General features: G+C 47.2%; 1 protein-coding gene and 2 pseudogenes across 1 annotated transcript in view; 1 reads left to right on the top strand and 2 right to left on the bottom strand.

The window, feature by feature from the left end:
* The window catches only part of LOC134984705 (oocyte zinc finger protein XlCOF7.1-like), a 277,850-nt gene that overhangs the window by 38,538 nt on the left and 212,560 nt on the right, over positions 1 to 26,752 (bottom strand). The window lies entirely within an intron of this gene.
* LOC134984710 (5S ribosomal RNA) lies at positions 16,488 to 16,606 on the bottom strand (annotated as a pseudogene).
* LOC134984709 (5S ribosomal RNA) lies at positions 18,216 to 18,334 on the top strand (annotated as a pseudogene).

Raw genomic sequence — 26,752 nt, 5'->3', positions numbered from 1 at the left:
TGCAGTCACACAGCCCGGAACACCTGTACTCACATGTAAGGGATAGATGCAATGCAGTCACACAGCCCGGAACACCTGCACTCACATGTAAGGGATAGATACAATGCAGTCACACAGCCCGGAACACCTGCACTCACATGTAAGGGATAGATACAATGCAGTCACACAGCCCGGAACACCTGCACTCACATGTAAGGGATAGATACAATGCAGTCACACAGCCCGGAACACCTGCACTCACATGTAAGGGATAGATACAATGCAGTCACACAGCCCGGAACACCTGTACTCACATGTAAGGGACAGATACAATGCAGTCACACAGCCTGGAACACCTGCACTCACATGTAAGGGACAGATACAATGCAGTCACACGGCCCGGAACACCTGCACTCACATGTAAGGGATAGATACAATGCAGTCACACAGCCCGGAACACCTGCACTCACATGTAAGGGATAGATACAATGCAGTCACACAGCTCGGAACACCTGTACTCACATGTAAGGGATAGATACAATGCAGTCACACAGCCCGGAACACCTGCAGTCACACAGCCCGGAACACCTGCACTCACATGTAAGGGACAGATACAATGCAGTCACACAGCCCGGAACACCTGCACTCACATGTAAGGGACAGATACAATGCAGTCACACAGCCCGGAACACCTGTACACACATGTAAGGGATAGATACAATGCAGTCACATGTAAGGGATAGATACAATGCAGTCACACAGCCCGGAACACCTGCACTCACATGTAAGGGATAGATACAATGCAGTCACACAGCTCGGAACACCTGTACTCACATGTAAGGGATAGATACAATGCAGTCACACAGCCCGGAACACCTGCAGTCACACAGCCCGGAACACCTGTACTCACATGTAAGGGATAGATACAATGCAGTCACACAGCCCGGAACACCTGCACTCACATGTAAGGGATAGATACAATGCAGTCACACAGCCCGGAACACCTGCACTCACATGTAAGAGATAGATACAATGCAGTCACACAGCCCGGAACACCTGCACTCACATGTAAGGGATAGATACAATGCAGTCACACAGCCCGGAACACCTGCACTCACATGTAAGGGATAGATACAATGCAGTCACACAGCCCGGAACACCTGCACTCACATGTAAGGGATAGATACAATGCAGTCACACAGCCCGGAACACCTGCACTCACATGTAAGGGATAGATACAATGCAGTCACACGGCCCGGAACACCTGCACTCACATGTAAGGGACAGATACAATGCAGTCACACAGCCCGGAACACCTGCACTCACATGTAAGGGATAGATACAATGCAGTCACACAGCCCGGAACACCTGCACTCACATGTAAGGGATAGATACAATGCAGTCACACAGCACGGAACACCCGCACTCACATGTAAGGGACAGATACAGTGCAGTCACACAGCCCGGAACACCTGCACTCACATGTAAGGGATAGATACAATGCAGTCACACAGCGCGGAACACCTGTACTCACATGTAAGGGATAGATACAATGCAGTCACACAGCCCGGAACACCTGCACTCACATGTAAGGAATAGATACAATGCAGTCACACAGCCCGGAACACCTGCACTCACATGTAAGGGATAGATACAATGCAGTCACACAGCCCGGATCACCTGTACTCACATGTAAGGGATAGATACAATGCAGTCACACAGCCCGGAACACCTGTACTCACATGTAAGGGATAGATACAATGCAGTCACACAGCCTGGAACACCTGTACTCACATGTAAGGGATAGATACAATGCAGTCACACAGCCCGGAACACCTGCACTCACATGTAAGGGATAGATACAATGCAGTCACACAGCCCGGAACACCTGCACTCACATGTAAGAGACAGATACAATGCAGTCACACAGCAGAGCTAGCACCAGTCACACACAATGTAAGTACATAACAATTGCAATGGGCACTGAAATCATCTCCTCGCAGCACAGTGGTAGGTAGGACTAGTGCATGTATAACCTGGCCACTTCTGGAGACAGAACCCAGCATTCCCAGAGCCTGGCATCACATTCATTCCCATTGGAATGTCACTCAGAGACTCTTATAAGGGAAGCATGTGGGGGAGGGGCAGCCGAGAGGGAATCCCAGCTGTGGAATCTGGCTCTGGGAGAGGACCTACCTCCCCTGGCTGACATCACCCACCAGGCACCATGGCCTCCATTATCCTATATATATGTATTATATGCATGCCCTGGTGGTCTAGTGTAACCCGTAGCAACAGCCAGGGATCACATCAGAGCCTTACCTGTCCTCCGGCTGCAGTCCGGGGCCCTGGATGCTGCACTAGCGTGGCGATCAGGAAGTAACCACGCCGGAATCATCAGTCTCTTAGCCTCACTGACGTTGCGGCACCAGCGGGGGATTGTGGGAGCAGCAGCGGCGGCGCTCAGAGAGACTCCCAGCGCTGCTCATTCATTCCTCTCCGCAGTGTGACCGGTGCTCCGGCTTCTGCCAGCACCAACACTAAAACTGCCCACTGGCCAGGGGCGGGGTACATGGGGAGGAGATCCGGAGCATCCTGGGAAATAAAAGCTTAACTGTGTGATGCCCGGTCGACTCTTACCACCTACACCCCGATGTAAGGACTGTGGATCACTATGGACCCTAAAGAAGAAAACGCCCTTAACAGAAAACACCCGATACAAATGTTGCTGCTGACGGGCGCAATATTAGCATTTCAGATCGCCACCCCCGGGGGAGGCAAGCTGAAATGCGCAAAACTTTTCGTGATCGCGCCCATGACGTTAGTTGGGTTAAGTAGCTTTACAAAGCTAATCCAGACTGCTATGGGCGCGATATGACCAAAAATGGGGAACAATTGAATATTGCCCCGCAAACTCCTGTCACTGTAGACGGGAGATCGGGCGTGTTATTACAATTGAATATCGCCCCTTGTGTTATAAACACCCAACTGAGAACAGGGCTGAAGGTCCTAGACTACATCACTGGGCAGATACATTTCCATCATTAGTCTGTAATAAGAGAGGAGGGTGTAGGATAAGAGATTGCTGTAGTGACTGAGCAATGAGAATGTGACTTCTGTAATAAGTGTTTATTACTCACCTGTGCTGATATCTGTAGGGATCTCCTCCTCCTTACACTGCTGATCACCCCTCACATATGTCTCTTCTTCTCCCGCTATATGTTCTGCCTTTATATCAGTCACATACGTCTCTTCTTCTCCCTCTATATCTTCTGCCTTTATATCAGTCACATACGTCTCTTCTTCTCCCTCTATATCTTCTGCCTTTATATCAGTCACATACGTCTCTTCATCTCCCTCTATATCTTCTGCCTTTATATCAGTCACATATGTCTCTTCTTCTCCCTCTATTTCTTCTGCCTTTATATCAGTCACATACGTCTCTTCTTCTTCCTCTATATCTTCTGCCTTTATATCAGTCACATACGTATCTTCTCCCTCTATATCTTCTGCCTTCATATCAGTCACATACGTCTCTTCTTCTCCCTCTATATCTTCTGCCTTTATATCAGTCACATACATCTCTTCTTCTCCCTCTATATCTTCTGCCTTTATATCAGTCACATACATCTCTTCCTCTCCCTCTGTATCTTCTGCCTTTATATCAGTCACATACGTCTCTTCTTCTCCCTCTATATCTTCTGCCTTTATATCAGTCACATACGTCTCTTCTTCTCCTTCTATATCTTCTGCCTTTATATCAGTCACATACGTCTCTTCTTCTCCTTCTATATCTTCTGCCTTTATATCAGTCACATACGTCTCTTCTTCTCCTTCTATATCTTCTGCCTTCATATCAGTCACATACGTCTCTTCTTCTCCTTCTATATCTTCTGCCTTTATATCAGTCACATACGTCTCTTCTTCTCCTTCTATATCTTCTGCCTTTATATCAGTCACATACGTCTCTTCTTCTCCCTCTATATGTTCTGCCTTTATATCAGTCACATACGTCTCTTCTTCTCCATCTATATCTTCTGCCTTTATATCAGTCACATACGTCTCTTCTTCTCCCTCTATATCTTCTGCCTTTATATCAGTCACATACATCTCTTCTCCCTCTATATCTTCTGCCTTTATATCAGTCACATACATCTCTTCTTCTCCTTCTATATATTCTGCCTTCATATCAGTCACATACATCTCTTCTTCTCCCTCTGTATCTTCTGCCTTTATATCAGTCACATACGTCTCTTCTTCTCCCTCTATATCTTCTGCCTTTATATCAGTCACATACGTCTCTTCTTCTCCCTCTATATCTTCTGCCTTTATATCAGTCAGGCAGTCATCCTAAATAGCCCACAAAACAATATACATTAATAATATCTGATTTCAGATAGTGTAATATCAGTGTATAAAACACACAGCTCCTCTACAGATCATATAGTGACAGTCACTTTGGTATATTGGGGAGACCCTAGATCCACCCTACCTGATCCTCCTGTGGGGTCCTGTGATTCTCCTCTGTACAGTCCTGGGAATACAGAGGACGGGGACATCTCTCTGGGGTATCTCTGTTACTGGGACCATCTGTAGGAGACACATAGTGACTGAGTACAGTGTATATATGTGATTATCAGATGATGTGTGTATATAGGAGACCCCATACCTGCTCCCCCCTGTACAATACATGACAGTCTCCTCTTACCCAGTGATGTGAGGGGCCGGTGATTCTCCATCATCACGTGCTTGTACAGACCCCTGTATTCTTCTATATACTCCCCCTCCTGCATGGAGACATAGACAGTGACATCCTGACACCTTATAGGCACCTGACACACACAGTGATACAGTCATCCCCCAGACACGTCCCCTGGTGTTACTGTATAATGCCCCATTCCCAGCAGTCACCTTTCCAGTCAACACCCAGACACATTCCCTGGTGTTACTGTATAATGCCCTATTCCCAGCAGTCACCTCTCCAGTCATCCCCCAGACACATTCCCTGGTGTTACTGTATAATGTCCCATTCCCAGCAGTCACCTTTACAGTAATCACCCGGACACATTCCCTGGTGTTACTGTATAATGTCCCATTCCCAGCAGTCACCTTTCCAGTAATCACCCAGACACATCCCCTGGTGTTACTGTATAATGCCCCATTCCCAGCAGTCACCTCTCCAGTCATCACCCAGGCACGTCCCCTGGTGTAACTGTATAATGCCCCATTCCCAGCAGTCACCTCTCCAGTCATCACCCAGACACGTCCCCTGGTGTTACTGTATAATGTCCCATTACCAGCAGTCACCTCTCCAGTCATCACCCAGACACATCCCCTGGTGTTACTGTATAAAGCCCCATTCCCAGCAGTCACCTCTCCAGTCATCACCCGGACACATCCCCTGGTGTTACTGTATAATGCCCCATTCCCAGCAGTCACCTCTCCAGTCATCACCCAGACACATCCCCTGGTGTTACTGTATAATGTCCCATTCCCAGCAGTCACCTCTCCAGTCAGCAGCTGAATGATCTTGTTGGTGAGTTCCAGGATCTTCTGATCATTGTGTCTCTCATGTGTCAGTGACTGAGATGGAGGCACCGTGATGGGGCTCTGGGTCCTGCTCAGTCCTACACACAATGTGATGGCTGCTGGGTGTCTCACACTCACCGGAAGTCTTCTTCACTACTGTGTTAACCTGCAAAATGGAGGAGACATGAATATTAATGTAAATGCTCCGAGATCCCTCACCTCTCCAGTCATGTCCCTGTAATATTACTGTAGATATTAGTAATGTCACTGTGACACTCCCAGATCCCCTCACCTTCCTAGTCATATCCCTGTATTATTACTATAGATATAAGTGACGTCGCTGTGACACTCCCAGACTCCCCTCACCTCCCCAGTCATGTCCCTGTATTATTACTATAGAGATAAGTGATGTCATAGGGACACTCCCAGGATATACATTTGCTTCATGCTGCTCCAATTATCATCTGTTACACATGCCAGGGATATTATGGTCTCTGCTTTAATATAATCTAGAATTTTAGCAATATTTTCAATCCCTACAATTATATAATAAATTCATAATAATAGTGACACTAATGGCTGCACCCAGTATACAAAAAATAACGTGTCTTTAAAAGCAGGACACCTCAGACCATTCCTCCTGTATTGTAGGACATTACCACCAGTCCCAATGTATAATAATAATACCAGGACTCCACAAGCTGCTGTCCCTGTATAATAATAACCGTACAAAAAAAAAACTGCTCCTCCTGTACAGCACTAATAACAACAGGACACCCCATTCTGCTCTCCTTTATAGTAATAATAAAATGACATTACAGGATGCTCCCCCTGTATAATAATAACAACAGGACACTACAGGCCGCTCCCTCTGTATAATAATAATAACAACAGGACACTACTGGCTGCTCCCCGTGTATAATAACAGGACACCACAGGCTGCTCCCCGTGTATAATAATATTAACAGGACACCACAGGTTGCTTCTCCTGAATAATAACAACAACAACAAGACACTGCAGGCTGCTCCCCTTGTATAAAAATAATAATAATAACAATAATAACAACAACAACAACAACGACACCACAGGCCGCTCCCTTTGTATAATAACACGATACTTAAGGCTGCTCTTCCTGTATAATAATTACAGGACACCACAGTCTGCTCATACTGTATAATAATAACAGGACACCAAAGGCTGTTGCTCCTAAATAATAATAACAACAACAACAACAACAGGCAGCTCCCCCTGTATAATAATAACAGGACACAACAGATAGCTCACACTGTATAATAATAGTAACGGGACACCACAGGCAGCTCCATCTGTATAATATTAATAACAGTACACCACTGGCCACTATCCCTGTATAATTATAACAACAACAGTACAGAATAGGCCGCTCCACCTGTAAAACAATAACAGGAAACCCCAGACTGCTCCTCCTGTATAATAATAATAATAACAGGACAACATAGACTGCTCCCGCTGTATAATAATAACAACAACAACAACAACAGGACACCACAGGTAGCTCCCCCTGTATAATGAAAATAGGACACCACAGGCTGCTCCCCCTGTATAGTAATAATATCAGGACACCACAGGCTGCTCCCCCTGTATAGTAATAATATCAGGACACCACAGGCTGCTCCTCCTGTATAATAATAATAACAGGACACCACAGGCTGCTCCTCCTGTATAATAATAATAACAGGACACCACAGGCTGCTCCCCCTGTATAATAATAATAATAATAACAGGACACTACAGGCTGCTCCCCCTGTATAATAATAATAACAGGACACCACAGGCTGCTCCTCCTGTCGCCATTAGCTGATGGTAGATGCTAGAACCGCGATTTAGAACCAACCATCACCTGATCTTCCTGTGTGTGGAACGGAATGCAGTGACCGGAAGTAAGGTGGAACGCACAGGCCGGAAGTAGGGAATGATTGGCACAGGCTGCTTCCTAGCGTCTGGCCCCTCCCCTCCCATGCCCCGCCCTCAACTCCGCCTTCTGTAATCACTATTACCGTACATGTCCTCAGTACATGAGGCCGGCGGCCATTTTCTTGTAGACCAGTCCGGCAGCAACAATAGGTTCCCTGGCCGTGTAGTGACGTCAGGAGCGGCGGCCATTTTCCCCTGGTCTGAGCTCCGCCTTCCTTCTATCATTCCCACAAGGCAGCAGGAGCAGAGAGCAGCCATTGCTGTGTCTGGCAGCAGGTAATGATATTATTATTATTATTCTATAGGCTGAGCAGCTCTGGTGTCAGGTTCTGTACTACAGGGGGAGCAGCCTCTGGTGCCTTGTTATAGTGCAGCTGGAGCAGCCTCTGGTGCTGCATTATCCCTGTACAGGTGGCTGACACTCTAGTGTCCTATTACTGTAATACAGGTGGCGCAGACCCCGCCGCTGCCGTAATACAGGTGGCGCAGACCCCGCCGTTACCGTAATACAGGTGGTGCAGACCCCGCCGTTACCGTAATACAGGTGGCGCAGACCCCGCCGTTACCGTAATACAGGTGGCGCAGTCCCCGCCGTTACCATAATACAGGTGGCGCAGACTCCACCGTCACCGTAATACAGGTGGTGCAGACCCCGCCGTTACCGTAATACAGGTGGCACAGATCCTGCCGTTACCGTAATACAGGTATAGCAGACCACGCCATTACCGTAATACAGGTGGAGCAGACCCCGCCGTTACCGTAATACAGGTGGAGCAGATCCCACAGTTACCGTAATACAGGTGGCGCAGACCCGACGTTACCGTAATACAGGTGGAGCAGACCCAGCCATTACCGTAATACAGGTGGAGCAGACCCCGCCGTTACCGTAATACAGGTGGAGCAGACCCCGACGTTACCGTAATACATGTGGCACAGATCCTGCCGTTACCGTAATACAGGTGGAGCAGACCCTGCCATTACCGTAATACAGGTGGAGCAGACCCCGCCGTTACCGTAATACAGGTGGCACAGACCCCGCCGTTACCGTAATACAGGTGGAGCAGATCCCGCCGTTACTGTAATACAGGTGGCACAGACCCGACGTTACCGTAATACAGGTGGCGCAGACCCCGCCATTACCATAATACAGGTGGAGCAGACCCTGCTGTTACTGTAATACAGGTGGCGCAGACCCCTCTCTTACCGTAATACAGGCAGCGGAAACCCCGCTGTTACCGTAATAAAGGCGGCGCAGACCCACCGTTACCGTAATACAGGTGACGCAGACCCCACCGTTACCGTAATACAGGTGGCGCAGACCCTGCTGTTACCGTAACGCAGGTGGTGCAGACCCTGCTGTTACCGTAATACAGGTGGCGCAGACCCCGCCGATACCGTAATACAGGTGAAGCAGACCCCGCCGTTACCATGATACAGGTGGCGCAGACCCCGCCATTACCGTAATACAGGGGGAGCAGACCCCGCCGTTACTGTAATACAGGTGGTGCAGACCCCGCTGTTACCGTAATACAGGTGGCGCAGACCCCGTCGTTACTGTAATACAGGTGGCGCAGACCCTGGTGTTACCGTAATACAAGGGTAGCATCCTGTGCTATTATAGTATACAGGAGGAGCAGCCTGTGTTGTCATAATATACAGTTGTAGCATCCTGTGCTGTCATGGTATACAGGAGGAGCTGCCTGTTTTGTTATAATATACAGGGGTAGAATCTTGTGCTGTCATAGTGTACAGGTGGGGCGGCCTGTGTTGTCATAATATACAGTTGTAGCATCCTGTGGTGTCATAATATACAGGGGTATCATCCTGTGCTGTCATAGTATACAGGTGGAGCGGCCTGTGTTGTCATAATATACAGGGGTAGCATCCTGTGCTGTCATAATATACAGAGGGAGCAGCCTGTGGTGTCCTGTTATTATTATTATTATTATTATTATACAGAGGGAGCAGCCTGTGGTGTCATGTTGTTATTATTATTATTATTATTATTATTATTATTATACAGGGTGATCAGCCTGTGGTGTGCTGTTATTATTATTATACAGGGGGAGCAGCCTGTGGTGTGTTGTTGTTGTTGTTATTATTATTATTATTATTATTATTATTATTATTATTATTATACAGGAGGAGCAGCCTGTGGCATCCTGTTATTATTATTATTATACAGGAGGAGCAGCCTGTGGTGTCCTGTTATTATTGTTATACAAGAGGAGCAGCCTGTGGCATCCAGTTTTCTCTGACGTCCTAGTGGATTCTGGGAACTCCGAAAGGACCATGGGGAATAGCGGCTCCGCAGGAGACTGGGCACAACTAAAGAAAGCTTTAGGTCACCTGGTGTGCACTGGCTCCTCCCACTATGACCCTCCTCCAAGCCTCAGTTAGATTTTGTGCCCGGCCGAGGTTGGATGCACACTAGGGGCTCTCCTGAGCTTCTAGAAAGAAAGTATAGAATTAGTTTTTTTATTTTCAGTGAGACCTGCTGGCAACAGGCTCACTGCAGCGAGGGACTAAGGGGAGAAGAAGCGAACCTACCTGCTTGCAGCCAGCTTGGGCTTCTTAGGCTACTGGACACCATTAGCTCCAGAGGGATCGACCGCAGGCCCGTCCTTGGTGTTCGGTCCCGGAGCCGCGCCGCCGTCCCCCTTACAGAGCCAGAAGCAAGAAGAGGTCCGGAAAATCGGCGGCAGAAGACATCAGTCTTCACCAAGGTAGCGCACAGCACTGCAGCTGTGCGCCATTGCTCCTCATACACATTTCATACTCCGGTCACTGAGGGTGCAGGGCGCTGGGGGGGGGGGGTGCCCTGAGAAGCAATAAAAACACCTTGGCTGGCAAAACAATCACAATATATAGCCCCAGAGGCTATATATGTGATAAATACCCCTGCCAGAATCCATAAAAAAGCGGGAGAAAAGTCAGCGAAAAAGGGGCGGAGCTATCTCCCTCAGCACACTGGCGCCATTTTCTCTTCACAGTGCAGCTGGAAGAAAGCTCCCCAGGCTCTCCCCTGTAGTTTTCAGGCTCAAAGGGTTAAAAAGAGAGGGGGGGCACTAAATTTAGGCGCAATATTGTATATACAAGCAGCTATTGGGGAAAATTCACTCAGTTATAGTGTTAATCCCCACATTATATAGCGCTCTGGTGTGTGCTGGCATACTCTCTCTCTGTCTCCCCAAAGGGCTTTGTGGGCTCCTGTCCTCAGTCAGAGCATTCCCTGTGTGTGTGCGGTGTGTCGGTACGGCTGTGTCAACGTGTTTGATGAGGAGGCTTATATGGTGACGCAGCAGAGGCCGATAAATGTGATGTCGCCCCCTGTGGGGCCGACACCAGAGTGGATGGAAAGGTGGAAGGTATTAACCGACAGTGTCAACTCCTTACATAAAAGGGTGGATGACGTAACAGCTGTGGGACAGCCGGCTTCTCAGCCCGCGCCTGCCCAGGCGTCTCAAAGGCCCATCAGGGGCTCAAAAACGCCCGCTCCCTCAGATGGCAGACACAGATGTCGACACGGAGTCTGACTCCAGTGTCGACAAGGTTGAGACATATACACAATCCACTAGGAACATCCGTGACTTGATCCCGGCAATAAAAAATGTGTTACACATTCTGACATTAACCCAAGTACCTCTAAAAATGGGTTTTATGTTTGGGGAGAAAAAGCAGGCAGTGTTTTGTTCCCCCATCAGATGAATAAATGAAGTGTGTGAAAAGCATGGGTTCCCCCGTTAAGAAACTGGTAATTTCTAAAAAGTTACTGACCCTTTCCCGCCAGAGGATAAGTTACGCTGGGAGATATCCCCTAGGGTGGATAAGGCGCTCACACGGTTGTCAAAAAAGGTGGCACTGCCGTTTTAGGAACGGCCACTTTGAAGGTACCTGTTGATAAAAAGCAGGAGGCTATCCTGAAGTCTGTATTTACACACTCAGGTACTAGACTGAGACCTGCAGATCGTGCTGCTGCAGCGTGGTCGGTGACCCTGTCAAGCATACTAGTTTGCTAACAGGAGAACATATTAAAGACGTCGTCTTATATATGAGGGATGCACAGAGGGATATTTTGCCGGCTGGCATCCAAAATGAATGTAATGTCCATTCTGTCAGGAGGGTATTAGAGACCTGTCACTGGACAGGTGATGCTGACTTAAAAGGCGCATAGAGATTCTACCTTATAAGGGTGAGGAATTATTTGGGGATGGTCTCTGGGACCTCGTATCCACAGCAACAGCTGGGAAGAAATATTTTTACCTCAGGTTTCCTCACAGACTAAGAAAGCACTCAGGTACAGTCCTTTTGGCTTCAGAAAAGCAAGCGGGTCAAAGGCGCTTCCTTTCTGTACAGAGACAAGGGAAGAGGGAAAAAGCTGCACCAGTCAGCCTGTTCCCAGAATCAAAATTCTTCTCCTGCTTCCTCTGAGTCCACAGCATGACGCGGGGGCTCCACAGGTGTAGCCAGGTACGGTGGGGGGCCGTCTCAAAAATGTCAGCAATTAGTGGGCTCGCACACAGTTGGATCCCTGTTTCTTTCAAGTAGTATTTCAGGGGTACAAGCTGGAATTCGAGATGTCTCCCCCCCGCCGTTTCCTCAAATATGCCTTGCCGACAACTCCCTCAGGCAGGGAGGCTGTGCTAGAGGCAATTAATAAGCTGTATTCCCAGCAAGGTGCCTCTACTTCAACAAGGACGGGGTTACTATTCCACACGGTTTGGGGTACCGAAACCGCATGGTTCGGTGTGACCCATTTTATATTTAAAATCCTTGAACACATACATAAAAAAAAAAAAAAATCAAGTTCAAGATTGAATCGCTCAAGGCGGTTATTGGAAGCCTGGACGAGGGGGATTACATGGTATCCCGGGACATCAAGGATGCTTACCTGCATGTCCCCATTTACCATCCTCGCCAGGAGTACCTCAGATTTGTGGTACAGGATTGCCATTACCAAGTCCAGACACTGCCGTTTGGACTGTACATGGCACCGAGGGTGTTTACCAATGATGATACTCCTTCGAAAAAAGGGAGTTTTAATTATCCCGTACTTGGACAATCTCCTTATAAGGGCGAGGTCCAAGGAGCAGTTGTTAGTCGGGGTAGCACTATTTTGGAAGTGCTACAACAGCACGGTTGGATTCTAAACAGTCCAAAGTCACAGCTGGTTCCTACGACATGTCTACTGTTCCTGGGGATGGTTCTGGACACAGACCAGAAATAAGGGTTTCTCCCGGAGGAGAAAGCCAAGGAGCTGTCATCTCTAGTCAGAGACCTCCTGAAGCCAAAACAGGTATCGGTGCATCATTGCACGCGAGTCCTGGGATAAATGGTAGCTTCCTACGAAGCAATCCCATTCGGCAGGTTCCATGCAAGAACTTTTCAGTGGGACCTGTTGGACAAGTGGTCCGGATCACATCTTCAGATGCATCGGCTGATAACCCTGTCCCCAAGGACCAGGGTATCTCTACTGTGGTGGCTGCAGAGTGCCCATCTTCAAGAGGGCCGCAGGTTCGGCATACAGGACTAGGTCCTAGTAACCATAGATGCCAGCCTTTGAGGCTGGGGGCAGTCACACAGGGAAGAAACTTCCAGGGACTTTGGTCAAGTTAGGTGACTTCCCTACACATAAATATTCTGGAACTGAGGGCCATTTACAATGCCCTGAGTCAGGCAAGGCCTCTGCTTCAAAACCAGCCGGTACTGATCCAATCAGACAACATCACGGCAGTCGCCCATGTATACCAACAGGGAGGCACAAGAAGCAGGATGGCGATGGCAGAAGCCACAAGGATTCTCCGATGGGCGGAAAATCATGTGTTAGCACTGTCAGCAGTGTTCATTCCCGGAGTGGACAACTGGGAAGCAGATCTTCTCAGCAGACACGACCTCCACCCGGGAGAGTGGGGACTTCATCCAGAAGTCTTCCAAAGGATTGTACACCATTGGGAAAGGCCACAGGTGGACATGATGGCGTCCCGCCTCAACAAAAAGCTATAAAAGATATTGCTCCAGGTCAAGGGACCCTCAGGCGATAGCTGTGGACGCTCTGGTAACACTGTGGGTGTACCAGTCGGTTTATGTGTTCCCCCCTCTGCCTCTCATACCAAAGGTACTGAGAAGAATAAGAAGGCGAGGAGTAAGAACGATACTCGTGGTTCCGGATTGGCCAAGAAGAGCTTGGTACCCAGAACTCAAGAAATTATATCAGAGGACCCATGGCCTCTGCCGCTCAGACAGGACCTGCGATAGCAGGGGCCCTGTCTGTTCCAAGACTTACCGCTGCTACGTTTTGACGGCATAGCGGTTGAACGCCGGATCCTAAAGGAAAAGGGCATTCCGGAGGAAGTCATTCCTACGCTGATTCAAGCCAGGAAAGATGTAACTGCAAAGCATTATCACCGCATATGGCGGAAATATGTTGCTTGGTGTGAGGCCAAAAAAGCCCCAACAGAGGAATTTCAACTAGGTCGATTTCTGCACTTCCTACAAGCAGGAGTGACTATGGGCCTGAAATTAGGCTCCATTAAGGTACAGATCTCGGCTCTGTCGATTTTCTTCCAGAAAGAACTAGCTTCACTGCCTGAAGTTCAGACGTTTGTGAAGGGAGTGCTGCATATTCAGCCCCCGTTTGTGCCTCCAGTGGCACCTTGGGATCTCAACGTGGTGTTGAGTTTCTTAAAATCTCATTGGTTTGAGCCACTTAAAATCGTGGATCTAAAATATCTCACGTGGAAAGTGGTCATGTTATTGGCCTTGGCTTTGGCCAGGCGTGTGTCAGAATTGGCAGCTTTGTCGTGTAAAAGCCCTTATCTGATTTTCCATTTGGATAGGGCAGAATTGAGGACTCATCCCCAGTTTCTCCCTAAGGTGGTATCAGCTTTTCACTTGAACCAACCTATTGTGGTGCCTGCGGCTACTAGGGACTTGGTGGAGTCCAAGTTACTGGACGTAGTCAGGGCCTTGAAAATTTATGTTTCCAGGACGGATAGAGTCAGGAAAACTGACTCGCTATTTATCCTGTATGCACCCAACAAAACTGGGTGCTCCTGCTTCTAAGCAGACTATTGCTCGTTGGATCTGTAACACGATTCAGCAGGCGCATTCTGCGGCTGGACTGCATCATCCTAAATCAGTAAAAGCCTATTCCACAAGGAAGGTGGGCTCATCTTGGGCGGCTGCCCGAGGGGTCTCGGCTTTACAACTTTGCCGAGCTTCTACTTGGTCAGGGGCAAACACGTTTGCAAAATTCTACAAATTTGATACCCTGGCTGAGGAGGACCTTGAGTTCTCTCATTCGGTGCTGCAGAGTCATCCGCACTCTCCCGCCCGTTTGGGAGCTTTGGTATAATCCCCATGGTCCTTTCGGAGTTCCCAGCATCCACTAGGACTTCAGAGAAAATAAGATTTTACTCACCGGTAAATCTATTTCTCGTAGTCCGTAGTGGATGCTGGGCGCCCATCCCAAGTGCGGATTGTATGCAATACTTGTACATAGTTATTGTTAACTAAAGGGTTATTGTTGAGCCATCTGTTGAGAGGCTCAGTTGCTTTTCATACTGTAAACTGGGTATAGTATCACGAGTTATACGGTGTGATTGGTGTGACTGGTATGAGTCTTACCCGGGAGTCAAAATCCTTCCTTATTATGTCAGCTCGTCCGGGCACAGTGTCCTAACTGAGACTTGGAGGAGGGTCATAGTGGGAGGAGCCAGTGCACACCAGGTGACCTAAAGCTTTCTTTAGTTGTGCCCAGTCTCCTGCGGAGCCGCTATTCCCCATGGTCCTTTCGGAGTTCCCAGCATCCACTACGGACTACGAGAAATAGATTCACCGGTGTTAGGCGCCGAGGGTCCGCTCGTCAGTGCGGCCCGGCGCCTAGCAACTAGGGACGCCGCATGCGGACAGCCGCCGGCTCCCTAGCAACGCTAGACGCCGGGCGCACGGAGCCGCACAGACCCTAGCAACGGGGACGCCACTGTCGGACCGCGTTCCCCGTTGCTAGGTCTAAGTTAATCACCTCACTGGTTCCTGGCCGTGCAACATGCAGCTGCACGGCATATTGTAATTAGTCCTGTCTGGCTCCTGATTGGAGGGCTCCCATTTAAAAGCACTCTCAGGACTTCTCACAGACGCCGGTTATAGCTTCCTGTTTGCTGTGTCAGTTGCAGAGAGTTTTCCAGTCCTGTTCTATCCGGTCGTTCCTGTCCTCAGTGGTCCAGTACTCGGAAGTTGTCATCTTTTCCTGGAGAAACCTAGGGCGATCCGGCACCGGAAAAGCTAATCAGGAATAAATGCTTAAATTGGAAAAGAAAAACCAAAACAGGACAGTGAGTTACCCTAAACTGATAGGGGAGAAAGGGGGCAGAGATTAGCCCTTTCCATGTGGTATATTATATACGTATCGATGTTATTTTCGTCCTAGTTGGTGGTGCACCCAGAGCCAGAAAGTATGCAAACTTTAGTACAATGGGGAGAGAACAGAAGGCTCTTGTGTGGGCGCACTCTTGTAGACAGGAAGTAAATTAGATAAGATAATTAAGATGAATGGTTAAAACATAACTTTTATTAACTAGTATTACAAAAGAGGTTGTTACCGGAGATCTATCCTTCAAAATGCAATATAACAAGCATCTTAGTGAAATAAAAATGTTCTGGTCTCTTAATGATTAAAAGTGTGTGGAAGGGCGGTAGACATTAGTTGGTCATACCCCCATTCCCACTTGACCAGTACAGACTTGCTGTGTTGATGGAACCACAGGGTGGTCAAGACACAAAAATAATGACTATGCTCTTTTGGCTTATGCAAGATTAGAGAAATGATCAGAAGTCATTCCTCTGAGTGTAATACAGGAAAAATAGACATGCTCCTATCTGGATTTTAGACAATGATAACGGTAGAAGTAAATGTGGCACCTGACGTAGTTGGTGCCCGTGACCAAGGGTCTAGAGATTACTGAGTAGAGAAAACAAGTGGTGATACTGCTGTTGGTGTTGATACCACATAAGTGAGGAAAATCCTGCTCTACAACACCAGGTATTCGCAGGTGGTCTCCCTTCCTGGTACTGACTTGGCCCAACGCTGTTTAGCTTCCAAGATCAGACGAGATCGGGCGCTGGCAGCGTGGTATGGTAGTAGAGAATTTTATGTGAACACCAATGAGAGTGCACCTATTTAAGAAAATTGAAAATCAGAACCGACAGAAAAAGAATTGAGGAAAGATCGAGTAAATGAGTGGATCTGCTTTTCACGTTAGACCCGATCCAATATTCCCACTCGCGTGGTGCAATGTACCGGGAATCGTGAATGAGAGTCCACGAAAGATAGTGATCTATAGACAATTGAAATTAATGAGAATTGGCACTGTAAAATACAGTCAGAAAAACCCTGATCGCAAATATGTTATAATTTGTCCAGACATATAGTGCATAGCAGGAGATACTGGTAGAATCAGATAAATACGTAGTCACTCTGGTGATGCGGTTTGTTTCAAAACTCAGGGTAAAATCTAGAATCTGTAGGTTTGTGCACTGAGGTATCAAATTTGCAGTAACTGTACCGACATATATCTGTTAACCATATGTGTCATACGCTGTTTGCCTCGTAACCCCGGATAGAATGTAGAATGCTATAATAGATATATGCTAATTATATACATGCATCAATTGCTGTGAGGAGGCAGAAATAGAGATAGATGAAAACCAACACTTTCATGAGTATAACAAATATATTGGTCAAAAATTAATGACACTTAGGCAGTTAGCTAATTACCAATAGGTTCGCTAAATGCTAGAGAGTGCTAATGAAGATCTCTAGTCAGTCACCCCTATAATACATACTAAATACGAGATAATTCAAGCGGTTCTGCTAAGGTTTGTAATAGGAGTTGCTATCCGTGGCAAAGAGCCACAGGATAGTGAGGCTTACAGTTTCACCAGAGATCAGGATAAGCCAAGAGAGCAAGGAAGATAAATGGGGCTAAATGCCAGGATGCGGTGGTGTCGACGAGACCCCTGTTCCTAGATGCGGAAGACGCGTTTCGCCCTAGGGCTTGTTCACTTCCGGAACCCGGACTAGAGATCTTCATTAGCACTCTCTAGCATTTAGCGAACCTATTGGTAATTAGCTAACTGCCTAAGTGTCATTAATTTTTGACCAATATATTTGTTATACTCATGAAAGTGTTGGTTTTCATCTATCTCTATTTCTGCCTCCTCACAGCAATTGATGCATGTATATAATTAGCATATATCTATTATAGCATTCTACATTCTATCCGGGGTTACGAGGCAAACAGCGTATGACACATATGGTTAACAGATATATGTCGGTACAGTTACTGCAAATTTGATACCTCAGTGCACAAACCTACAGATTCTAGATTTTACCCTGAGTTTTGAAACAAACCGCATCACCAGAGTGACTACGTATTTATCTGATTCTACCAGTATCTCCTGCCATGCACTATCTGTCTGGACAAATTATAACATATTTGCGATCAGGGTTTTTCTGACTGTATTTTACAGTGCCAATTCTCATTAATTTCAATTGTCTATAGATCACTATCTTTCGTGGACTCTCATTCACGATTCCCGGTACATTGCACCACGCGAGTGGGAATATTGGATCGGGTCTAACGTGAAAAGCAGATCCACTCATTTACTCGATCTTTCCTCAATTCTTTTTCTGTCGGTTCTGATTTTCAAATTTCTTAAATAGGTGCACTCTCATTGGTGTTCACATAAAATTCTCTACTACCATACCACGCTGCCAGCGCCCGATCTCGTCTGATCTTGGAAGCTAAACAGCGTTGGGCCAAGTCAGTACCAGGAAGGGAGACCACCTGCGAATACCTGGTGTTGTAGAGCAGGATTTTCCTCACTTATGTGGTATCAACACCAACAGCAGTATCACCACTTGTTTTCTCTACTCAGTAATCTCTAGACCCTTGGTCACGGGCACCAACTACGTCAGGTGCCACATTTACTTCTACCGTTATCATTGTCTAAAATCCAGATAGGAGCATGTCTATTTTTCCTGTATTACACTCAGAGGAATGACTTCTGATCATTTCTCTAATCTTGCATAAGCCAAAAGAGCATAGTCATTATTTTTGTGTCTTGACCACCCTGTGGTTCCATCAACACAGCAAGTCTGTACTGGTCAAGTGGGAATGGGGGTATGACCAACTAATGTCTACCGCCCTTCCACACACTTTTAATCATTAAGAGACCAGAACATTTTTATTTCACTAAGATGCTTGTTATATTGCATTTTGAAGGATAGATCTCCGGTAACAACCTCTTTTGTAATACTAGTTAATAAAAGTTATGTTTTAACCATTCATCTTAATTATCTTATCTAATTTACTTCCTGTCTACAAGAGTGCGCCCACACAAGAGCCTTCTGTTCTCTCCCCATTGTACTAATCTTTTCCTGGAGTCCAGACCGAGCACCTTTAACATCCTGTGGTGTTCGTGAGTCGCGGCGTAGCCGTGTGTTGCGGCTTGACCGCTTACTATTTATTATTTGGTTATATTGTGTTTCGGAGTTTTTGCGGAGGATTCCGCTCCCACAAATCCACTCTGGTATCCAGCGGTGCTGGATAGGAGTTACGGATAGTGGATTTTTGGTTGTCCTTTTCCCTGGCGGTTTGTCCGCACATACTTCTGGTTTAAGTTAGTTAGCTTGTAGCCCCTGGCCTGGTTTCTTAGTCAGAGGGCCCCTTGTTATCACCCTGTCTCGGATTTCCCTTTGTCTCCCATTAAGACCTGAGGGGGCATCGGAGTTGGGCAGACATAATCCGCCCTTCAAACGCGGCTGCCATGGGCTCAAGCAACCATAGTCTCGCAGGGGATTTCTGATAACACGGGCGAGACAACGGAGTTAGGGCGCCAGGGGTTACTAGGCTTTCCTGCTCCCGTAACCAGCATTCCCTTCCAGTACTCTGGCCTCTGTCATAAGATCTCTCTGGTCAGAAGTACTGGAATCATAACAACCGGTGAGTAAAATCTTATTATTATTATACGGAGGGAGCGGCCTGTGGTGTACAGTTATTATTATTATTATTATTATTATTATTATTATAATACAGGGGAAGCAGCCTGTGGTGTCCTATTATTATTATTATTATTATACAGGGAGAACAGCATGTGCTGTCCTGTTATTATACAGGAGGAGCAGCCTGTGGTGTCCTGTTGTTATTATTATACAGGGGAAGCATTATTATTATTATTATACAGGGGGAGTAGCCTGTGGTGTGCAGTTATTATTGTTGTTATTATTATTATTATTATAATACAGGAGGAGCAGCCTTTGTTGTCCTATTATTAATATTATAAAGAAGGAGTAGCTAGTCGTGTCCACTTATTATTATACAGAGGCAGCAGCCTGTGGTGTTTTGTCATCATTATTATTATTATTATTATACAGAAGGGAGCGGCCTGTTGTGTCCTATTATTATTATTTTTTTGCAGATGGAGCAGCCTGTGGTGTCATTTTATTATTATTTTAAAGGAAGAGTAGAATGGGGTTTCCAGTTGTTGTTATTAGTATAATACAGGGGGAGCAGGTTTTTGTGTATGGTTATTATTATACAGGGAAAGCAGCTTGTGGTGTCCTGGTATTATTATTATTATTATTATTATTATTATTATTATTATTATTATTATTATTATTATTATACATTGGTAGTGGTGGTGATATCACAGTGACATCACTTATATCTATAGTAATAATACAGGGACATGACTGGGGAGATGATGGGGCCTGGGAGCATCACAGTTACATCACATATCTATAGTAATAATACAGGGACATGACTGGGGAGGTGAGGGGATCTGGGAGTTTCACAGTGAAATCACTTATATATATAGTAATAATACAGGGACATGAATGGGGAGGTGAGGGGACGTTGGAATGACACAGTGATTTCACTTATATCTACAGTAATAATACAGGGACATGACAGGGGAGGTGAGGGGATCTGGGAGCATCACAGTGACATCACTTATATCTATAGTAATAATACAGGGACATGACTGGGGAGGTGAGAGTATCTGGGACAGTCACAGTGACATCACTTATATCTTTTTTTGGACATGACTGGGGAGGTGAGGGGATCTGGGAGAGTCACAGTTACATAACTTATCTGTAGTAATAATACAGGGATAGTGTTCACTCCAGAAATAGTGTTAGGCAGGGCCCTGGACTGCAGTGGCATATGTGTGCGCGCACGGCAAAGTCACGCGCGCATCCGAAAAGGTTCGTTGGCATGTAAAATAGGGTTCGTGGCCATAAAACATAATTTAAATGGGTGGTGCAGCCCACAGACGTTACTGCAGGGGATGTGGGCGGCCGGCAGCGTCACTGTTGGAGACGTTCCCAGCACCTACGATGTGCTGGGCTTTCCCCAAGCTCTCTCCGCTAGCATGAATGGATGCCGTGCGCACGCGCAAGGCATCTTTACATGCTGAGAGGGCAGGAAGCGGACGGAAGTTTTATCAGTATGCCGCAGAAAGGGCAGGACGGATTTTGCCCTTAAAAAATCGGGCAGGGCGTGGCACCCAGCTAAAACAGCCTATCTTGAATACTAAGGGACATGACTGGGGAGGTGAGGGGATCTCAGAGTGTCACAGTAGCATAATTTATATCTCTAGTAATAATACATGGATTTGACTGGGGAGTTTAGGGGATCTGGGAGCATCATAGTGACATAACTTATACAGGGACATGTCTTGGGAGGTGAGGGGGTTTGGGAATGTGACAGTGACATCAGTTATAGATATAGTAATAATACAGGGACATGACTGGGAAGGTGAGGGCATCTGAGAATGTCACAGTGACATCACTTATATCTCTAGTAATAATACAGGGACATAACTGGGGGTAAGGGGGATCTGGGAGCGTCACAGGGACATCACTTATATCTCTACTAATAATACAGGGACGTGACTGGAGAGGAGAGGGGATCTGGTAGCGTCACAGTGACACCACTTATATCTATAATAATAATGGGACATGACTGGGGAATGAGGGGGTCTGGGAGTGTTACAGTTACATTACATATCTATATTAATAATACAGGGACATGACTGGGAAAGTGAGGGGATCTGGTAGTGTCACAGTGACATCACTAATATCTATAGTAATAATTCAGGGACATGACTGGGGGAGGGGGGGGGAGGGGATCTGGGAGTGTCACAGTGACATCACTAATATCTATAGTAATAATACAGGGACATGACTGTGGAGGTGAGGGGATCTGGGAGTGTCACAGTGACATCACTAATATCTATAGTAATAATACAGGGACATGACTGTGGAGGTGAGGGGATCTGGGAGTGTTACAGTGACGTCACTTATCTGTAGTAATAATACAGGGACATGACTGGGTAGGTGAGGGGGATCTGGGAGTTTCACAGTAACATCACATATCTATAGTAATAATACAGGGACATGACTGGGGAGGTGAGAGGATCTGGGAGCGTCACAGTGACATTACTTATATCTACAGTAATACAGGGACATGACTGGGGAGGTCAGGGGATCTGGGAGCCTCACAGTGACATCACTTATTTATTTCTCTGACGTCCTAGTGGATGCTGGGACTTCGTAAGGACCATGGGGATAGCGGCTCCGCAGGAGACAGGGCACAATAATAAAAGCTTAAGGATCAGGTGGTGTGCACTGGCTCCTCCCCCTATGACCCTCCTCCAAGCCTCAGTTAGATTTTTGTGCCCGGCCGAGAAGGGTGCAATCTAGGTGGCTCTCCTGAGCTGCTTAGAATAAAAGTTTAGTTTAGTTTTTTTTTATTTTCAGTGAGTCCTGCTGGCAACAGGCTCACTGCATCGTGGGACTAAGGGGAGAAGAAGCGAACTCACCTGCGTGCAGAGTGGATTGGGCTTCTTAGGCTACTGGACATTAGCTCCAGAGGGACGATCACAGGTACAGCCTGGATGGGTCACCGGAGCCGCGCCGCCGTCCCCCTTACAGAGCCAGAAAAGACGAAGAGGTCCGGTGAAATCGGCGGCAGAAGACATCCTGTCTTCAGACTAAGGTAGCGCACAGCACCGCAGCTGTGCGCCATTGCTCTCAGCACACTTCACACTCCGGTCACTGAGGGTGCAGGGCGCTGGGGGGGAGCGCCCTGAGACGCAATATAACAGTATAAACCTTAGGTGGCAAAAAGAATACATCACATATAGCTCCTGGGCTATATGGATGTATTTTAACCCCAGCCATTTTTACACAAAAAAGCGGGAGATAAGGACGTCGTGAAGGGGCGGAGCCTATCTCCTCAGCACACAAGCGCCATTTTCCCTCACAGCTCCGCTGGAAGGACGGCTCCCTGACTCTCCCCTGCAGTCCTGCTTCAGAATCAGGGTAAAAAAGAGAAGGGGGGGCATTTTTGGCAGCAAATAACGATAACAGCAGCTATAAGGGAATAACACTTATATAAGGTTATCCCTGTATATATATATAGCACTGGGTGTGTGCTGGCAGACTCTCCCTCTGTCTCTCCAAAGGGCTAAGTGGGGTCCTGTCCTCTATCAGAGCATTCCCGGTGTGTGTGCTGTGTGTCGGTACGCGTGTGTCGACATGTATGAGGAGGAAAATGATGTGGAGGCGGAGCAGTTGCCTGTGTTAGTGATGTCACCCCCTAGGGAGTCGACACCTGACTGGATGATTGTATTTAAACAATTAAGTGATAATGTCAGCAATTTGCAAAAAACTGTTGACGACATGAGACAGCCGGCAAATCAATTAGTGCCTGTCCAGGCGTCTCAGACACCGTCAGGGGCCTTAAAACGCCCTTTACCTCAGTGGGTCGACACAGACCCTGACACAGATACTGAGTCTAGTGTCGACGGTGACGAGACAAACGTAATGTCCAGTAGGGCCACACGTTATATGATCACGGCAATGAAAGAGGCATTGAACCTTTCTGACACTACAAGTACCACAAAGAAGGGTATTATGTGGGGTGTGAAAAAACTACCAATAGTTTTTCCTGAGTCAGAAGAAATAAATGAGGTGTGTGATAAAGCGTGGGTTTCTCCCGATAAAAAACAGCTAATTTCAAATAAATTATTAGCACTATATCCCTTCCCGCCAGAGGTTAGGGCGCGTTGGGAAACACCACCTAGGGTAGATAAGGCGCTCACACGTTTATCTAAACAAGTAGCGTTACCGTCTCCTGATACGGCCACCCTCAAAGAACCAGCTGATAGAAGGCTGGAAAATATCCTAAAAAGTATATACACACATACTGGTGTTATACTGCGACCAGCAATCGCCTCAGCCTGGATGTGCAGTGCTGGAGTCGCATGGTCGGATTCCCTGACTGAGAATATTGATACCCTGGATAGGGACAATATTTTGTTAACTATAGAACACTTAAAGGATGCATTGCTATATATGCGTGATGCACAGAGGGATATTTGCACCCTGGCATCAAGAGTAAGTGCTATGTTCATATCTGCCAGAAGAGCGTTATGGACGCGACAGTGGTCAGGGGATGCGGATTCCAAACGGCACATGGAAGTATTGCCGTATAAAGGGGAGGAGTTATTTGGGGCTGGTCTATCGGACCTGGTGGCCACGGCAACAGCTGGGAAATCCACCTTTTTACCCCAGGTCACTTCACATCAACAGAAAAAGACACCGTCTTTTCAAACTCAGTCCTTTCGTTCCCATAAGTACAAGCGAGCAAAAGGCCACTCTTTTCTGCCCCGGGGCAGAGGAAGGGGAAAAAGACTGCACCATGCAGCCGCTTCCCAGGAGCAGAAGCCCTCCTCTGCTTCTGCCAAGTCTTCAGCATGACGCTGGGGCTTTACAAGCAGACTCAGACATGGTGGGGGCCCGTCTCAAGAATTTCAACGCGCAGTGGGCTCACTCGCAAGTGGATCCCTGGATTCTACAGGTAGTATCGCAGGGGTACAAACTGGAATTCGAGGCGTTTCCCCCTCGTCGGTTCCTGAAGTCTGCTTTACCAAAGTCTCCCTCCGACAGGGAGGCAGTTTTGGAAGCCATTCACAAGCTGTATTCCCAGCAGGTGATAATCAAGGTACCCCTCCTGCAACAGGGAAAGGGGTATTATTCCACACTGTTTGTGGTACCGAAGCCGGACGGCTCGGTGAGACCAATTTTAAACCTGAAATCCTTGAACACTTACATAAAAAGGTTCAAATTCAAGATGGAGTCACTCAGAGCAGTGATAGCGAACCTGGAAGAAGGGGACTATATGGTGTCTCTGGACATCAAAGATGCTTATCTCCACGTCCCAATATACCCTTCTCACCAAGGGTACCTCAGGTTTGTAGTGCAAAACTGTCATTATCAGTTTCAGACGCTGCCGTTTGGATTGTCCACGGCACCTCGGGTCTTTACCAAGGTAATGGCCGAAATGATGATTCTTCTACGAAGAAAAGGCATTTTAATTATCCCTTACTTGGACGATCTCCTGATAAGGGCAAGGTCCAGGGAACAGTTAGAAGTCGGAGTGGCACTATCTCAGGTAGTGTTACGTCAGCACGGGTGGATTCTAAATATTCCAAAATCGCAGCTGATTCCAACGACACGTCTACTGTTCCTAGGAATGATTCTGGACACAGTCCAAAAGAAGGTGTTTCTCCCGGAGGAGAAGGCCAGGGAGTTATCCGAGCTAGTCAGGAACCTCCTAAAACCAGGCCAGGTCTCAGTGCATCAGTGCACGAGGGTCCTGGGAAAAATGGTGGCTTCTTACGAAACGATTCCATTCGGAAGATTCCATGCAAGAACGTTTCAGTGGGATCTACTGGACAAATGGTCCGGATCGCATCTGCAGATGCATCAGCGGATAACCCTGTCGCCAAGGACAAGGGTGTCTCTCCTGTGGTGGCTGCAAAGTGCTCATCTACTAGAGGGCCGCAGATTTGGAATTCAGGATTGGATCCTGGTAACCACGGATGCCAGCCTGAGAGGCTGGGGAGCAGCCACACAGGGAAGGAATTTCCAGGGCTTGTGGTCAAGCATGGAAACATCTCTTCATATAAACATTCTGGAACTAAGGGCCATTTACAATGCCCTAAGTCAAGCAAAACCTCTGCTTCAGGGTCAGGCGGTGTTGATCCAATCGGACAACATCACGTCAGTCGCCCACGTAAACAGACAGGGCGGCACGAGAAGCAGGAGGGCAATGGCAGAAGCTGCAAGGATTCTTCGCTGGGCGGAAAATCATGTGATAGCACTGTCAGCAGTGTTCATTCCGGGAGTGGACAACTGGGAAGCAGACTTCCTCAGCAGACACGACCTTCACCCGGGAGAGTGGGGACTTCACCCAGAAGTCTTCCACCTGATTGTAAACCGTTGGGAAAAACCAAAGGTGGACATGATGGCGTCACGTCTAAACAAAAAACTGGACAGATATTGCGCCAGGTCAAGGGACCCTCAGGCAATAGCAGTGGACGCTCTGGTAACGCCGTGGGTGTACCAGTCAGTGTATGTGTTCCCTCCTCTGCCTCTCATACCAAAAGTACTGAGAATCATAAGAAGGAGAGGAGTAAGAACTATACTCGTGGTTCCGGATTGGCCAAGAAGGACTTGGTACCCGGAACTTCAAGAGATGCTCACGGACGAACCGTGGCCTCTACCTCTAAGAAAGGACCTGCTACTGCAGGGGCCTTGTCTGTTCCAAGACTTACCGCGGCTGCGTTTGACGGCATGGCGGTTGAACGCCGGATCCTGAGGGAAAAAGGCATTCCAGAAGAAGTCATCCCTACTCTGGTCAAAGCCAGGAAGGACGTAACCGCAAAACATTATCACCGCATTTGGCGTAAATATGTTGCGTGGTGTGAGGCCAAGAAGGCCCCTACAGAGGAATTTCAACTGGGTCGTTTCCTTCATTTCCTGCAAACAGGACTGTCTATGGGCCTAAAATTAGGGTCCATTAAGGTTCAAATTTCGGCCCTGTCGATTTTTTTCCAGAAAGAACTGGCTTCAGTAGCTGAAGTTCAGACATTCGTAAAAGGGGTGCTACACATACAGCCTCCTTTTGTGCCTCCAGTGGCACCTTGGGATCTCAATGTTGTGTTGAGTTTTCTAAAGTCACATTGGTTTGAACCACTTTCCACTGTGGACTTAAAATATCTCACATGGAAGGTGTCGATGCTGTTAGCCTTGGCTTCAGCCAGGCGTGTGTCAGAATTGGCGGCTTTATCATATAAAAGCCCTTACTTAATTTTTCATTCTGACAGGGCGGAATTGAGGACTCGTCCTCAATTTCTACCTAAGGTGGTTTCTGCATT

The sequence above is a fragment of the Pseudophryne corroboree genome (assembly GCF_028390025.1).
Source record: "Pseudophryne corroboree isolate aPseCor3 chromosome 3 unlocalized genomic scaffold, aPseCor3.hap2 SUPER_3_unloc_75, whole genome shotgun sequence".
NCBI lineage: Eukaryota > Metazoa > Chordata > Amphibia > Anura > Myobatrachidae > Pseudophryne > Pseudophryne corroboree.
This window is presented reverse-complemented; position numbering and strand designations above follow the sequence as displayed.